Raw genomic sequence first — 17,173 nt, forward strand, 5'->3', positions numbered from 1 at the left:
GAATTATTAAAATCATTCGAAATGCTTGAAGGAACTCATCAGCAGTCCTCAGTGATGTCCATGTCACCATTTAGGCGTTACATTAGAGGGCCGGGGGTTCGAGCAAAGGCAGAAAGCAACTGAACCTTCAACCAGCTATAAAAAAAAGTTCAAACAAATGAAGAAATGAAGAAAAACTGCAGCAAAACCTCTACTCTAAAGACCCGCTCCGATAAAAATGTTGTTTTTGGTGTTTCTGAAATGTTCTTGTCACATTTTTCTCATGATCCAGGACATATATCTGGAAAATTAAACTTAAAATTGTTTTTTTTGTGTATTTCTTTATCCAAATTGTTGAGAATCAGGTGCAGATGAAAAAAAAGGCACTGCATCCATTTGCATATTAATAGATCTGCATATGTCTTCATTATCCTTGTCTGAGCTGGAATCTGGCTCAGAACTGTACGGCTGGATAGCTTCAATATTGCTCGCCACTTTTCTTGCATTCATTTCAATTTTAGGCCGTGGTTGTAGGGGCTGTAAGCGAGCGGGAGAGATGGTAAACAGATGGGTGATAGGAAAAGGGGGCGGTCTTAATCTGCGTCAACAGTCCTGCCCAAAACCCATAGACAAATTTTTTATGAACTCCCGCCGCTCTGCAGAAACTAGGTCATCTGTTTGTTCGGGTTTTTTTTAAATTTTGGTAAAATTCTGCATGATCATAAATAAAAGACCATTGAAAATGTTTTACAGTAGATCTAAAGAGGATTGGAGAGGGACATCAACATAAATGTATCCCTTCAGCCGGAAAGGCTTCATTCGTTTGCTGAATTTGGACAGCGGTCACTCAGCGGCTAAAGGGGGTGGTTTGCCATTCGAGGGGTTTGTTGTTTGAGCACAAACATCCTCGATCCACATGTCCTTGACAAAGACAATCACACCACATTGCCCCTAATGTGTTTGTGTGTGTATGTGTGTGTGTGCGTGTGTTGTGAGGGTTTTGACAGTAAAGACCCTGTTTGCTTCAGGATCGATATGTGCGAGAAACCCCGAACACACACTGTAGAAAAAAACAACAGCATTTCAGGGTAAAGACAGTCAATTTATCATTCTAGGCTACTTCCTTCATACTGTGTGATGCTTTGACCTTGAGCACCTGATGCACTAACATCTACAAAGACTGCAATGTCTCACCGTCCTAAAAAAAATGGAGCTTTATCCACGACTGATCTGTGAGCAATCACTTCCAAAATCTCGCAGTGGGGAAAAAGCTCTGCATGCTTCAAGCTTTTGTCAAACATAGTGAACCATTGCATGATAAGTAAAAGCAGCTGCAGATCAAATCCTTGTAAATCCGGTGAATCCCAAAGCAATCAGGTAGCCTAACAAGGTTTGTGGACCTCCAGGATGTGCTAGAGATTCATGCACACCTTCAGTAGAACAAGTTGGACGCGAAAGCAGCAACAGGAATGTCTTCTGAGTGCATTCATCTTTTGTTTTCCACTGGGCAAAAGGTTTTAATGTCGCCTTATAGTTTCTGTTGCTTGGAAAGAAGCGATGTGACTGCTGCGTGACCGGAAACACTCTTTTCAAATCTGCTGAAAAGACAGGAATTGTAATGCAGGTGTTATACTGCGCCACAGAAGCAACTGTGTAACCGGATTGACAAGTCAACATTTACGGGAATATTCATGGATAAGCTTCAGATATTCTGTTTTAAAATGCCTACAGCAGAAAGAAAACACAATGACAGCTTTTCCATCCAATATTTATCAGCCACCAGCAGGGGAAAAAAAGGAGGAAAAACAAGAATAGAGGGGTTGCAGAGGCAGAGGTGGGGAACAGAAGGATGAGTTTAGCTTTGTGTGGTCATGTGTGAGCGTGTGTGTGGTCCTGATTTCACACTCTACTTAGCATGCTCTGTGATCACGCTCTACATCTGCAGATTCTGTGTCAAACATCTGTCAAAAGCCCGACAAGTCTATCAATCAGTGTCAACTCCCACTTTACAAGTTATTACTTTTTTAATACAATTAAAACATTTACCTGTTTTTTCCTAAATTTTTTGGTTTTAATAAAGAGAAAATGTAACCTGGATCAAGCCTGTTTGATGGGATTTAGATGAATTTTTACAATTTGGGGGAATTTACCTTTTGACTGATGTGGGTTTTACTTTATCAACGCAACTTGACAAAAATGTCTGGACAAAATTAAACAAAAGAAAAAATGTTCTTAATTTTATTGATTGAAAAACAGCCACTGAAATGACCTACTTGAAATCTTTTTTTTTCTTTTTTTGTCAGATTAAATGAGCCCGTATAGAATAAAAAATCCTGCTGAAAAAAGAGATGTGATTTATCAGTTGCTAAATTGATTAGCCTCTAGAAAAAAAAACAAATAACATATAAAATAGATTTCCAAAATGAAACTCTGAATCAGATTATGAATAAAACTGAAAAAATGCAGGTTGTGTTGGGTTTTTTTCTCCTGTGGCCTGGTACCAATGTTATTTCTTTAAGAGCATAAGGAGCAGAGGATGTGGTGCTGGAGGACAGATCATCATGGAAAGACATGCCCCTGCATAGAAATAGGATGTATCACAGGACCACAACTGAAGTGGCTGATATCAAGTCCTACCAATGGCTAGATAGGGCTGGACAGCACAGAAGCACTCATCCTGGCAGCACAGAAAGTCCAGAGCACCAGAGCGATGGAGGTTCAGATCCAACACTAGACAAGATCCAAGGAGTACTGTGGGGTGTGCAAAGAGGCCCCTGAAACAAACCAGAACATACAATAACATTAGTTACTGTTAGGTCCAGCAAGGTGAAAGCCAAAATGATTCATAGTCAACTTTGGATCCTTTTGAACCTAAATGGATCCAGGACATCTTTAGCTACAATTTCAACCAGTGCGACACAGAGATAAATACCTGGGTACTGAACGGTGCAGGTGAAGTTTTCCAGATTCCTTGTATCACATTTTAGTTTTATAAAGTCCAGTCCGCTGTTTTTTCCACATCAAAATAATACCAACAGAACATTAGTAGCAAATAACAAACTTGACCGTCCTTCATGTGGACACCCATGATGTTTCTTCTTTTTTTCCCAGAATCCGTTTTTTTAGGAGTTTTTTTCTTACCGAGACAGAGGGTCCAAGGGCAGGGATGCCCAGTTTAGCTTGGTCTGTTTAGTTTAGTTTAGCCAATCCCTATTGAATTGTATGACTTCCCATTCTTCATGGATCATCTATTGAGACAACTATGGTTGTAATATTGGGCTATGTAAATAAATTGAATTATTAGAACATTCTACCACACTGTATGGTCGCATGTCTTTGCTGAATTCTAAGTGTTTTCACACATTGGACTGTAATGATGGACTGATCCTTTTTTGCTGCCATCACACGCATGTTGTACACTGTGATGACACTTGGTGGTTTTTACATTACAGTAAAAAAAACCTACCATGCTTTAATCCAACTGGTATTTTCCAATATCGATTTATTTCACTTTGAAAAGATTTTATAATGGTGTAGGTTGATTCGATCAACAACTTAATCGTTACACCCCTAATCCAGTATATGGAATGGAAACACCAAGGTCAATATGGGAAACACGTTGCGCTAGATAACGAGAAAGCAGAGATCATGTGGGACTTCCACATATCCAGATGACCCAACCAGAAATCGTGATCGATAAAGAATAGAGCAAAGTTGACATGGTGAATGTGATAAACATCAGGTAGAAGAAGCATGAGAAGCTGAAATAATACCAAGGAGTTGGGGAAGAACTGAAGAAAGCTTGGAAGGTGAAGATGACAGTGGTCCCCGTTTCGATTGGAGCACTTGGGGCATTGACCCCTGAACTGGAAATGTGGCTACAGGAGATTGTTTTCAAATAAATCAATAAATATCTGGACATATGGTACATTAGCAATTTTCAGTAGGACACTTTATTTTGGTGAAAAAAACTCAACCCGGCATGCACCAAACATCTCTTTTGGAACCAAATAGCAATGCTGCAGAAAATAGCAACAAAGGGGAAACGAGAACCAGGAAAATTATAGTAGCAGGAGAAGAAGAATAAATCGTTTTTATCGACTTTATGAGTTGCAACCCGTTCATGGCGGTTGATTCTGTTTTTTGGTGGTGGGGGGAGGGGAAATCAAAGAACAATTGTTTGAGGCCAGCTTGTCTTCAGCTGCATCCCCAAAAAACTATTAATGTCTGCATTTTTTAAGAGGAAACTGAACCTCCAGGGACTCAAGGAAACCTCGTTGTTTGTACTGTTTCTTTATTCCATGAGCCAAAAAAAAAGTTGAGTAACTGAAGACTTGCACTTTCCAGCTGCTTTTGTTCCAACCGTGTTGGACAAAATTAACGACTGCCTTTGTCAACTGACTGTTTGGCACAGATTTGATAAAACGGGTGTAAACACCGTCATGCAAGTAGTGGGGAAACTAATCAATTTCCACCTGGATGAATCCACAGATGTCAGTGGAAATACATAACTTGCAGCCTGAATGACAGAACAGACCTGAGGATTTATAGCCCGCATCTAAAAAGAACATTCAGCCGGGAAGTTAACAAACTATATCAAACAGGAGGAGACTTTTAAGAAAGAGAGGTTTCTCTTCTTATTTTGAACAACAGCACCAAAGCGATAAACTTTATAAAGTCAGGGCCGCTTAACGCACAGCTGTTTGGTGCCTCTGTGAAAAAGATGGGAGCTGAACACAATTGCCTCTGCACACAGACGTGCTCCGGCTCTCTTGAGGGAGAATACTAAACTGACAGTTGGAGAAAAACACACCGTCTGATTGAGCAGGAAAACTCCTTGTGCCACTTTGTTCCAAGAAACAAACTGGCTTAAAGCTGTGCCATTTGGCAGAAATATGAGCAAACTGAATCATGTGTCTGCGGGGAAGGGGACCACCATTTTAAACCTGTTTGATAGGCTGAGTTGCTTTCTGAAAAAGTGTGACAGAGTAAAACACATAAAGGAGGGCAATTTAGTCTCTAGTGAGGATGTGGACAAAGCTTCAGTGCAGTCGGTCAGAACAAGTTGATTCATGGTTTTCAGTCCTTCCTGAAGACCCCAGCTGTGCCTGGAATAAGAGTGATTGGCAACTAAATGCCATCAAGTCAGACTGTGATCCTCAGTGAGATATAAGTCTAACACAAAAGAATTTACATGTAATAGTGCTCATTACAATTGAACAATGCAGAATTGGTGTTTTATAAAAAAAAAAATGAATATGTCTGTCTTTTTACGTTTTTGTGAGACACTTTTGGCATATTGGCCAGTGGCAGAACACTTTATACGGGAGGAGGGAGGGGGCAGAAGACGGAAAACTGGAAGGCCATTACAAATGAAAGTATTGCTAGGGCGGTTGCCCCCACTGTCCCCCTGACAGCTCCGCCCCATTAATGCTTTGAAAGGTGTTGCCAGAGTCCTATAACTACTTTTAAAAAAAATCCTAGTTGTTTAAGACACAAAGTATGATGCAATTAACACACCTCCAAAACACTGTCCCCTGAAGCTCCTTAAACATTACAGCAGGCTTGACTGGCAGGTGTGTCATCTGCCCCCCAGCAGAGGGACTTCCTCCCACCGAAAGGGCCTAAGGTTATGTTCTCTTCCTTGATGTCCTGCTCCAGGCAAGAAGGGTGCTCTAGTGAGATAACTTACGCATCTTTCAAATAGCCGGAATTCATTTCTTAACCTGCAATTCTCATTCTGTATCCAGTGGATGAAAAGAACCTCAATCTGCCAAACAACTGTAGCACAAACTTCTGCAGTAAACAGATTCAGACACCAGCTCAAAATGAAGGCTCAGCTGTCTTTATGTTCAACCACACTGACCTCATCTTCAAACACAGAGTTCTGGATGGGAGTGTAGAGTCTACAGAGGCTGCAGCTGACCGCACAGTAGCTGAAACATTTCACAGAAAAAAAAAGGAGGAAAGAAAGTTTTCAATTGGCTTATAAAGAATTACAAATCAGGTGATCTTAGGAAGGAAATAATTACAATTTAAAGCTGAAAATAAAACACCTTGTGACCAAAAACTGATACAAGCCATGATTAAAAAGGGATGATGACTCAAATTCTTAATTTGGTTTGCTTGGAGAAAAACAGGCTTGCCTTTTCTTCTGCACCAATATTGAATTTTTGTAACAGAAGTCAGACATTGCACAAAGTCTACTGGACAAAAAATATAGGTGTTATCAATTTTAACAACATTTTCTGTTAAAAAAAAAAAAAAAAGATGACATACCAGAATTGAAGCTGTGTGTATTACCACAGAAAGAATATATTTGGGAGCGGGAGGGGTCAAAAGGAACACCTGCTGCTTGTTCAGAAGAGAAGGGAAATACATCTTCTCTGTCAGTGTCTGAAACTTTATTTTTTTCTTTTTCTATCCACTGATATTCTATCCACATTTTCGTTTTAGTGCTTAACATCAGACAGACATTTGGATTTATGCAACAAAATGAGTTCATATACAGGCATCACAAATCATCTGTGGTCCTGTGTTTTATTGTTGCCTTTAAAAGTTAACTTTAAGTTGTTTTATTTCTCAGTGCACATTAAAAGCATCACCGCAATGAGCCAGAATTTGCCCACTGGCTATTTTTCATCTGTTGTCCCCGGACAGACGTTAAAATTGTCTAACTTAAAAGCTAAAAAGCACAACTAAAAACAACAACTGAAAATATCAATAAAAATGGATATACAAGTAAAATGTAATTATAAGAAAATGCCTTTTGCCGCCCCCGTCTGCAGCCGCTGGTTCATCTCAGTTACGCCTGATAAACCCTTGTGAATCAAGTGGCTTCACAGGTCAATCCCCTGAAGTAGTTTGATGAGACTCGGTGCTGGGGATTCATGAAATAAAATCATCAGATCTTTATGTTTATGTTGACTTTGAACAAAATTCAATATAGCTTGGAACAAAATGCAAAAAACACTTTCAAAATGTATAATATTGAAACAATAATGAACTCTTGGGAATGATAGTAAAAAGCAGTAGTAATGAAAAACTTAAAAGGCAGTATTTTTAGACTGCTTACTTTTAGAAGCAGCTGGTAAAGATGTGAAGGCGTTCAGTTTTAGCAAACTGAACGCCTGTGTCGAGATCAACATAAAAGATTTCTACTTAAATGGTCATAAAGCTGTGATTCTTCACTAAAACTAAATTGAAGTCTTAAAGTTCAATTGTAAAAACCTCTATGCTGCAAAAACAGGTCCTCTACAAATGTCAAAAAATGTAAAAAAATGAAAAAATGTTCTTTAAATAAGCAGATATTTTCTGCCAATATAGAGAGATAAATTGTTTACCAATCAGTCTCATTTTAAGAAAAAGAAAAATCTAGCTACTAAGACATTTTTTTCTCGAACTACGAATATTTTGCCATTGAAAAACCTTTAAATCATCTTTTAATCTTTTTTTTTTTTTACTTTTCTTGAAACTACTCTTTTTACTTTCTTAAGATTGAGTTTTTTTAAGCTGGTATAAATTTAGGCAGCTTTCTGAAGCCCCTCTGCAGGTTTTATGGTGCTTTTTATTTTTGAAAACATTGATACGTGATAAGTGAGCAAAAACTTTTCCTGGCAGTGTTGTGTTCTCTGATAACTCTTCCTCCCATTTTTCCTATAAAATGCCCAGTGTGAGGCAGGAGGCAGGTGCCAGGAAACAACAGGAGGAAAAGGAAGTAAAGGGATTGTCAGCTATGCGCTCCGATAGAGAAACACGCTCATTAAAATAAGAAACTTCTTTTTCTTGTGTGGATGTTATTCAAGAATAGATTTTGATTAGCTGCTTGCTAAGTGAGTCACCAGCCTCTATGTGGGAATTTCTTCCCAACATCAGATTAAAGGTGGGTCTGTTTCATAAGATTTCAAGCTTGATGCCCCACTAAAAGTTAAAATGAGATGTATCTGATGAGATGTGCTAACAAAGTTTACAGTGCATCATCTAATTTAGTTTCGAATGGCTGCGGTTTCACAAGCAGGAAGGGAACATCAAAAAAATTAAGATGAGAATCAACTATAAACCACAACATCATTCTAATATCCACCTGCTCAAATGTCACCACGAATCCCTGGATTCTTATAGAGCTCACCTTTCACTCCCCGAATTTCACAGCAGCCCACAACAAAGGTGTTACCATGGGAACTGTTCTAACAAGTAATAATTCAGATGCCACTCAGGTTGGACACCACACATAATTCCACTGTGAATTGCTTTTTCCAGGTATGGTACAAATACTTTTGTTTTTGCATTGCAAATCACACATTTGCTGGTGTCAGTTTCAGACGCCGATGTTTTTAAGGCAGTGAATGGATAGAACATGTTTTCTCATTTTGTGTCTTTTGGTGTTTTACGCGACATATTATAAAGAGGTAAAGAACTAAATCCATAAAGTTTTCTGGAAAATCTGAGTTGGAAGGTTGGATGATTTGGGATGCTGCTTGCAATCAAATACATTCTTTAAAGTAAATTTGACTCTGGTTTAAACCTAAAATGTAATTCAGCTGTGAATGTCTGTAATCACACAGCTCGCATAAGCACAGATAATTGTATTATATGGCTGCACATTGACAATAACTGACAAGTCTGTGTGCTTTCCTGCGTCTGTCTCCACAGGTGATGATTCTGGGACATGTTTGAGTTTGTGTCTCCACCTGCAAACCAATCTTCCTCTAGCTGATTACATGCTTCTCTGTCTGACAGCAGATCTCTCCCTGTTCTGCACACATTCAGCAGCAGAGAGGTGACCTATCAACCTTACATCTGCATGCAGCCCTGCAATTCTCATGCATTTATAATGTTTATGCACTTTTAACTTAAGTGTGGCTTTTTCCCTTCATTGATCTTTCAACTAATAGCCACTCAGCCCTAAATTTGAAGGGGGTGCAGCCACATTAAAGCTTGACAGACCACACATAATATCTCTGAATTCCAAAAAAGGGGACTCCTGCATCTTTTTTGAGGCCTTCTTTTCTTTATTTACCTTGCACTTAGTGCCATTAAACAATGAAGGACTGATAAGAAGAAAAGGTAGCTTTATAATACCACTTACAAGGAGCTGTTGTCTTTTTTTTGTACAAGTCTTATCCACTTTTCTTTATGGCTCCCTCTTATCAGAGATTTGTTTCCAGACATTGCAGGGATTAAGCCGGATTTACTTTGGGATTACGTCTCTCCTAGAATTTGCCTCTGTTGACACTATCACATTAAAGATATGATAACATTTTCTGCCTGGTACATCTGTTTATAGAAAAAATCCTGGAGAAAAATACAGTCCTTCAGAGTTTGTCATGTACAGAAAAATAAGTCGGCACTTGAGAAAAGTCCGGCGAGTGGCTGGGATTTCCATTTTGGGTGATGTGCTGTACATGAGGGATTTTCTGCTATATTAGTCAGTATGTATGGGAAAGTGACAAGCCGTTTCATATTCACAATGCATCGTGTTAACCATATATCCCTGGTTGGGCATAGTGTAACAACAACTCCCCGCCACTGTCTTCTGTTCAGGGTGATCCTATCTAGCTTTTTCAAGGTGTGACTGGTCTGCTTGAGGATGCATTTTGTAGGAATTCATAAAAACACCATTTACTCAAGAATATGAGGTGTTTCCTATACTCTCACTCTAAACTTTTCATATTCTGACATTTTTAGGCCTATCAGCTACCAGTAAACAATCTCTGTAAAATACTGTTATGGATGGTGTACCTCAAAGCTCAAATCCTCTTACACTGTAATTTGTCTTTAACATATTTTCTGGGACAGGGAACATTTAGAAGGGTATCCCTGGCAACCTTCTTCAGGGACAACGAACATGAAGAGGAATAGCCCAAGCACTCACCCTCAAAGACAGGGAACATGAAGAGGAGTAACCCCAGCAACTCTCTTCAGAGAAAAGCAACATGAACAGGAGCAGCCCCGGCGATCATCTTCAGGGACAGGGAACATGAAGAGGAGTGACCTGGCAACCCCCTTCAGGGACAAGACATGTGAAGAGAAGCGGCCCCTGCAACCTTACTCCTCAGGAGCAGGGATGATATAAAGGTGGGGCCCTGGCAAACCCCTTTGGAAAAGATCCCTGGCTGGACATGTTTGCCATGACAACAGTGGTGAGAGAACTGCCACTGGAGCAAAAACTTTTCCTGCAGGGTCCAGGTGGGTCAGGTTAGTCTGTTAGGAACTGGTGATGGATGACCCATAATCAAGCTGACCAGACTTGATGGCAGGAACGTAAAACTCTTAACAAATAAATGTAAACATGAACAAACATTGAGAAAAGGGAAAACAAAAAGGGTAAAAAAAAAAACCAACTAGCTTAACCTGGAAGAACTGGGGCCTGTTTCAGAAAGGAGGTTAAGTGAAAACTCTGAGTGCGTTAACCCTGAAATCAGGGAAACCCTGGGTTTTCCATTTCAGAATGGGAGGTTTGTTAAACCAGAGAAAGCAGAGTAAGTCAAACCCGTTTCTGAAAGAGAGGTAACTTATACTCGGAGTCAGTGTCCATGGTTACTTAAGCTGTGAACCTAACCTGGTCGGGAGCAGGTTTTATCCTCTAAACTCAAAGTTTCTGCCGGTCTCCTCCCCTTTTTAAAGACGAAGTGGTATTTTTCGCTTTAACCTTCATTGCCCAAATTTCCGTCACACAGACAGAGACGGTCTAAGTGACAAGAATGGCTTGTCCTTTTTTGGAGGACCCAATAGACGAGGAGGCTGCATTAATTCACAGAGAATTACATTTACGTCGTGCGAGGATTTTGAGACCTAGACTCGATTTTTTTGTCATTTCCCCATACGTTTTTGTTTAAGCGTTACCGTTTTTCGTTGCAGTCAATTGCATATATACAATGAAAACAACATTAGATCTGTATTGCTAAGTAGATGTTTCATATGTCAAATATTGTCAACAAAGCCTACATCCATGACATGCTCAAATTTGACCTGTTTGATTTATGTTTTTATACTTCATTTTTAGCTGCTGCCATGTTCTTTTAATTCCTGCAGGATTGCATCTACATGAAAATGAAATCAGGGACATTGAATTAGATTAATGTAACAATTACTTTTTGGAAACACAATTTGCTAGTACTGCTTACTTTCTTAATCCCATATAAACCTATACCACTTGATCAATACAAGGGTAGTGTTGCAGCGTGTGTGTGCTGAGCGGGGTGCGATCCACGAGAGAGAAGGGGAGGGGCGAGTGCAGGTGCAGATGGGGGGGGGGGGGTACGTGGGATATATTGTGTGTTCGGGGAACGGAGCACTTAGTTAAATAAAGAGAAGGTGTCATTCCCAGAATAACTGTTTTGGAGTCATTCTTAATCCGCTCTGGAGGTTGAGGGTTTCCAACGGGAAGTGAACCCCGAAGGAGAATTCCCTTCGGCCCTGAAGGAAATCTCCCCTGCGCTTCTGACCACGGTCGGAAAGACGAGAGAAAAGAAAGGAGAAGTCTTCGCGCAGCGAAAGGTTCAACAGTAGACAAAAGTTCACTTTTAAAACACAATTGCATGTATTAATATTAAACTGACCAAGAGGGGAAGGTTAACAAATAAGTCCTCTAAACATTACCGACGTCAATGCATTTTCCCTCAGATTGGTTCTGTACACTATGCAGCATTTCATGCAATTACACCAGGAATAACACTTCAAAAGTACACCTAAATATCGCCATTTTTTATTTCACACCTTACGCTACTTAAAAAGTTATTACAGCCAATATTTTATAACAATGATTTAAATGCAAACTTAGGCATTAACTTGAGCAGCTATGTTTTCCACGCTAACTGTCTCTGTTTTGCAGATGCAGCGGTGTTGCTTTTCTTCTGGAATATGTGCTCATATTCACTGTAACTCTACAGCAGCACGTCAAGTTCAGCTGGCGAAAAATATGCAGACCTCTTTATTTTCACGGTTGCCATGGTGACTCGTAATATCTGCGCTCCATTGATAATGGCTTCTTATAGTCGCGGTGCGGACGCTTACCTCTGAATCAGTCCACTCAGAGTTGATTGACCTAACTCGGATCAGCTTCTCTGAAACAGAAAACTCAGAGTTGTTAATCTCTCGATTGACCAACTCAGAGTTCAAGTTTAACCTCAGAGTTGGTTGAACCTCCTTTCTGAAACAGGCCCCTGAAAACCCACTTAAAGCAAAAATCGTTAACTTAAATGAAGACAGCTGCAGCCAATTAACAACCAGATTCAGGTGTGACGAGAACCAAGAAAACATCAGAAATCAAACAAAATCCCCAAAATATTATTTGACATATCTGTTAATGTTTAAATGCACCAAATTATAACGCATCACAGTAAATATTTGTTTAAATGTCAAACAAAAAATGAAATCTCCTGAGCTTTTTTTTTTTTTCCCAGGTATTGCCTAAACTTGGTTCCTACCTGCCATGTCTGACATTTTCAAACGTCGGACTCACCGGAGCATCAGGACACGGACTTTCTCCAGAGGGGACAATGAGAAAACTCTTGGAAGAATGACCGTCGGACATAATGTACTTTTAGTGAAGGGTGGCAAATCCTGGAACAAACTGACACTGACAATGAAGGAGTGTCATTTCTCACTTTCAAAAGTCAACCAGTGGCTGAAAGCAAACAGTCCCAGGATCATTTTGTGTCGGATCTGTTTGACAATTTGTTACCAGCAAAGGAACTAAGTACTGAATAAGCAGTAAACAATACTTTGCTGGATGCCAACTTGTTATAATAGACTATTTAATCTCAATTAGAGTCAAAAACCTTTTGTGAATAAACAAAGTTTATTTGTGCTGACAGGTTTATGGTTGTGGCCTCTGGCCTTAAAATTAGTTAACCGCAATCAACAAGAAGGTATGACATTTTATACTCATTACCTTACAAAATGAAAACAGAAGGGGGTTACCGTCTTCAAACCACATCTCTTGGAAATCACCACAGGCATCTCAGTTGAAAAATAAAGCAAGCCTTAGAATAGTGAACTCCAGGGGAAGAGGGTGACTTATTACTGCTTTCTGCTCAGTTACAGATCCATAGTTTATGAGCACCAGCAGCGAAATGGAAATAAGCAGCCGTGAGTCACCGAGATTCTTGGCTCTCTTTGTGATCATTGCAGTTTGCACATCACCTACTGCATGTGTGGTGCCACGACAGCTTTGGGAAAAGACGTCGCCACAAATCTCTCGACAACGACGGCAGCGCTAATTTCACACACGCTTTTGACATCTACAACACTGGAAAAAAGGAGGAATATTGTCAGAGCAGACACCAAAGTTTGATGTTTTCATGAATACATTATTAAATACAAAGGAACAAAAGATAACACTGCAGTGGTGACTAGGTTTCCAGATAGTTTTATTTTTTTTTTCTTGTAGATGTAGAAGTATATTTATGATTTGTATTCAGTTTTGTTGCAGAAAATGTCTGATGCATGTGTTTGAGTACATATTGCTCTACAATGTACTGCTGTGTAAAATATATTCTTCTCGGCAGCAGTAAAAACTTGAATCATTTTCTTTTACCTTCATTCTGTTAGAAACCTTCACTGTGAGTCCTAACCAAGATGGACAGAAGTGAATATAAACACATGCAACACATTTATAAAACTATTCAGACATTCAAGCTAGAAACCACATACCAGAAAAATAGCTGAAAAAAGTTATAAAAAGCAGGGATTTCTAGTGGAATTTGTGCCACCACTTATCGCTTTGGGTTTAAGGTGGCCTAGAAAGATTATTTTTTGTTATTTTGCAGAACTTTTTTTTAACTGTTGCACAATAACAAACAGCAGTTTTAGCCAGTTTTGTGTAGGTGAATGGAAGAAAAAAAAAAGCAGGAAAATGCAAAAAAAAAAAAAAATCTTGACAAGTACATTACATTAAAGAAAACAGCGAAAGAAATTTTTTGGGGGGGACAAATAGAGATGACAGCCTTTAGGGTGAGTAAAAATAATAGAAAATGCTATTCCAAAAAAAAAATCATTTTCCCCCCTCAAAAAACCCTTTTTTTAGGGAATCCCAAAAAAAAATAAAAACAAAAAAAGCCAGTCTTTTACTGGTGAGGATTTTTATTCCTTTTTAATAACAAAGATCACACAAGCATTGTGTAAATTTAAGTGAGCCACAGCCAGAGATTCCTGACAATGCGTCCACTGTGTCTGATTCCTCTGAAAATGTGACGTTTTTAATTACTGATGGGTTCAGAAATCCATTTTAGTTCCAACACTCGATTAAGACTTCTGGAACTGAACTGGAATTAAACTGCAAGCTAAAGAAGTGGTTAGGGAAGGCGTGTTGCTGCTTTGCGTCTTGAGCATCAATTTCCATTTCCAGAGAGGTAGGGAAACTCACAGCAATCAATCGCTACTGATTGTTGAGAGTGACACACGGCCTGATTGGGGATCCAGATGTTGATCAGCAGGTTTTCCAGAACGGCTGCCATTAACAATCTACCTCAGAGGGGGTCAAATCTGATAAATATTTAAAAGAAAATGTCCCTGGCAAGCATCATTTAACTACCCTTGCATGCATCTGCCTTTGGTCCAGAGTGTTTTGTGAATTAGTTTAAGGATTTCAGATGTGTGAAAACGTGCAGGAAAAGCGTTTTGCTTTTTCTTAAAGCTTGGCGTAATGTTAAATTGCACACACACCTGCAGCTTCAGGTTTTAATTGCAGGCTCCCAGAAGCAGACAGGAACTGCCACCTCCAATCAGAATCAATACACAGAGACAAACAGTCCCCCACACGCTGTCAGCGACACTTTCCTGCTTTCACAGGCCACAGAGAATCAAAATGACACAATCGGGTAACTTTAAGAAATAGCTTCAGAAAAAAAATTATCCTCTGGGTGATGTAGTTTGGTGCTTTTTAGAAGATTATTTCTTAGCTTGCATTATTTTGTAAAGTAGGTAAAACAAATTGATCCTGACCGACTCACTTGTTAAGCATTCTTCTACCGATGTACCAAAACTGGGGGTGTGGTCCACTTGAGTTGATTCAACTTCCACTGTTTTGCAATTATGATGCCACTCTGATGGCAGAGAAGATGCAGCTGTCTCCCCCTTCCCACAGCCTGTCAGCATTTCTGATGAAAATGATCAGTTTCTCAAAAATATCATCACGGGAAAAACAATCCCTGCCATCAAGAGAGGGGCAATCACCGAAAAAAAGAACTGAATATTTAATCGGAACTGTGGAAACGGAAAACCAAAAGTTTAAAAAATGACTTGCTAAAAATACAGGAAAAGGTTGCAGATGCCTGAAGTGAAAAAAAAAACACATGAAATTTTCTATCACAATACACATTTAGCAATTAATTCTGCCAAAACTAAAAATGGGGAAGTCAAGACCACCACTGAATTCTCTGCTGACACCTCTGCCAACTCCTCACACAGAAGGAATCTGCAGTCGTCGGTCAATTTCCTGATTCAGCCACATGACAAGCACTCTTCTTAGCTGGAGGGCAGATCGCTGTTCCAGGCCATCCCTCTTCTCCAGCTGATGATGCATATTTTTGTCATTCAGCTCTCACTGGGAGCTAGGCGTCCAAAGTCCTGTTCCAGCTACCTTTTCCTCAATTCACACCAACTGTCTTCAGGCCATTTCTCACACACACATAAATGAGCTTAGAAAGTATTCAGGCACGATTCAAACTGCATTCAGGTGCTCTCCTTAAAAAAAAAGTTCCCTATGAAAATTTCTGCCTAAAGTAATTAGAAGGGCAATTTCAGGAAGATTTCCTCTCAGACCTCCTTCATTTATCAGTCTGGCTTTGAGAAGAGCTGCTCCACTGAGACCAAAGCTGTAGCGCTGGCCTGAGCTCACCCAGCTCTCCTCATGGAAAACCCACAGCTTTCTGATATTTGTACTTTGAGGAGAGGAGCAGGGAAATGACAGACGGCTGCCTCCTTCTGCATTTGGAATTACCTCCAAATACCCCCCCCCCCCAGTTTCACCTCAAATCTAGTCTCATCTCTCTGAAACATCCACACCTGCAGAGGAGCGTCAGCTTCAATTTTCTAAGGGTGATATATTGGTTGCAATCCTGATGCTGCATCAACCCACAAATCACTTCAACCATCTGCCCAACAAGATCGCAATTCAGGACAGAAAAGCTTTCTGCCCCCTCCCAGTCACGTCACTCTGCACCTTATAGTACAAGAAAATCCGTACAATCTCAGTCAATACACATCCACTGTGTCTGTGAAGGCCACACTTGTCTATCTCAGCCGCTGCACTGATCCAGCATGAGCAGTGAAAATTCAACAGATGGTCCAGATTACATCAGAATTAAATCTAATCCAGATTTATTTGTGGCTCTATAGTGGTGGAACCATCATCAAATGCTGTCAGAGCAAAGACAACATGTGCTACATACTATATCTGCACAAGGTTTGCTGGGTCTAAGAAAAACTCAGGATTTTTACAAGCTCCATTTGAGTTTTCTCTTTAGCTAAAACTCAACTACTGCTTACTTCTAAACTTAACCCCTTTAACACAACACCTAAATAACACACACTCTTTGAAAGACCGCATATAGTTTACGCAGTCCACGAGAATCAGCTGATTCTGACGCAGAGAAAAAGCAGCTTTTCATATTAGCTTTTCTTCCATTAGCAGCACATTATGAATGCAACGAAAGGGCGCAAAACCACTTTTCTTTGCAGCAGAATCAGCTGATTTACATTAATTGCAAAGAGCTTTACTGTTCAAGCTACGTTCACACGGCTCTCAGCAACTTACATTCAACACACAGCTATGCGATTTTCTATGACTGTTTTTGGGATCTACGTACAAAATGTGCTGCTATTGAACGCACACTGCAAGTTTAACCAGGTTGAACTTTGACCAATTAGGTACTCAGATTTGATAGTGACGTGTATATGGCGTCCTTCTTAATTCACGGAAATGCCAACCGTTTGAAAATTGATCGTGGAGGAGAGATTAATAATTGCAGTTTGCACCTGGGGGGTAACACATGACACCAAGTCTTTCATATACCGAAATAGAGCTGTGAAACAAAAAGCCTGGATTCATGAGATTTGCACCGCCTCGACATTTCACATCACGTACCTTCACACTGTAGGTGGCGCACATGCACTAGTAAACAGTAGAAATAGAAGAAGAAAGCCCTCCTGCTTGTCCCGTGTGAACACTATAGGACAAACGCTTGTTCAT

At 39.9% G+C, this 17,173-nt stretch overlaps 1 long non-coding RNA gene across 1 annotated transcript; it reads left to right on the plus strand.

Annotated features, from left to right (window-relative positions):
• Positions 1-9,778: 9,778 nt before the first annotated feature.
• On the plus strand, positions 9,779-13,862 carry LOC110015568. Its single transcript, XR_002290780.1, has 2 exons — positions 9,779-10,056; positions 12,384-13,862. It is a non-coding gene; the product is annotated as an uncharacterized LOC110015568 (long non-coding RNA).
• The last annotated feature ends 3,311 nt before the right edge of the window (positions 13,863-17,173 follow it).

Source organism: Oryzias latipes, chromosome 9 (assembly GCF_002234675.1).
Source record: "Oryzias latipes chromosome 9, ASM223467v1".
Taxonomy (NCBI): domain Eukaryota; kingdom Metazoa; phylum Chordata; class Actinopteri; order Beloniformes; family Adrianichthyidae; genus Oryzias; species Oryzias latipes.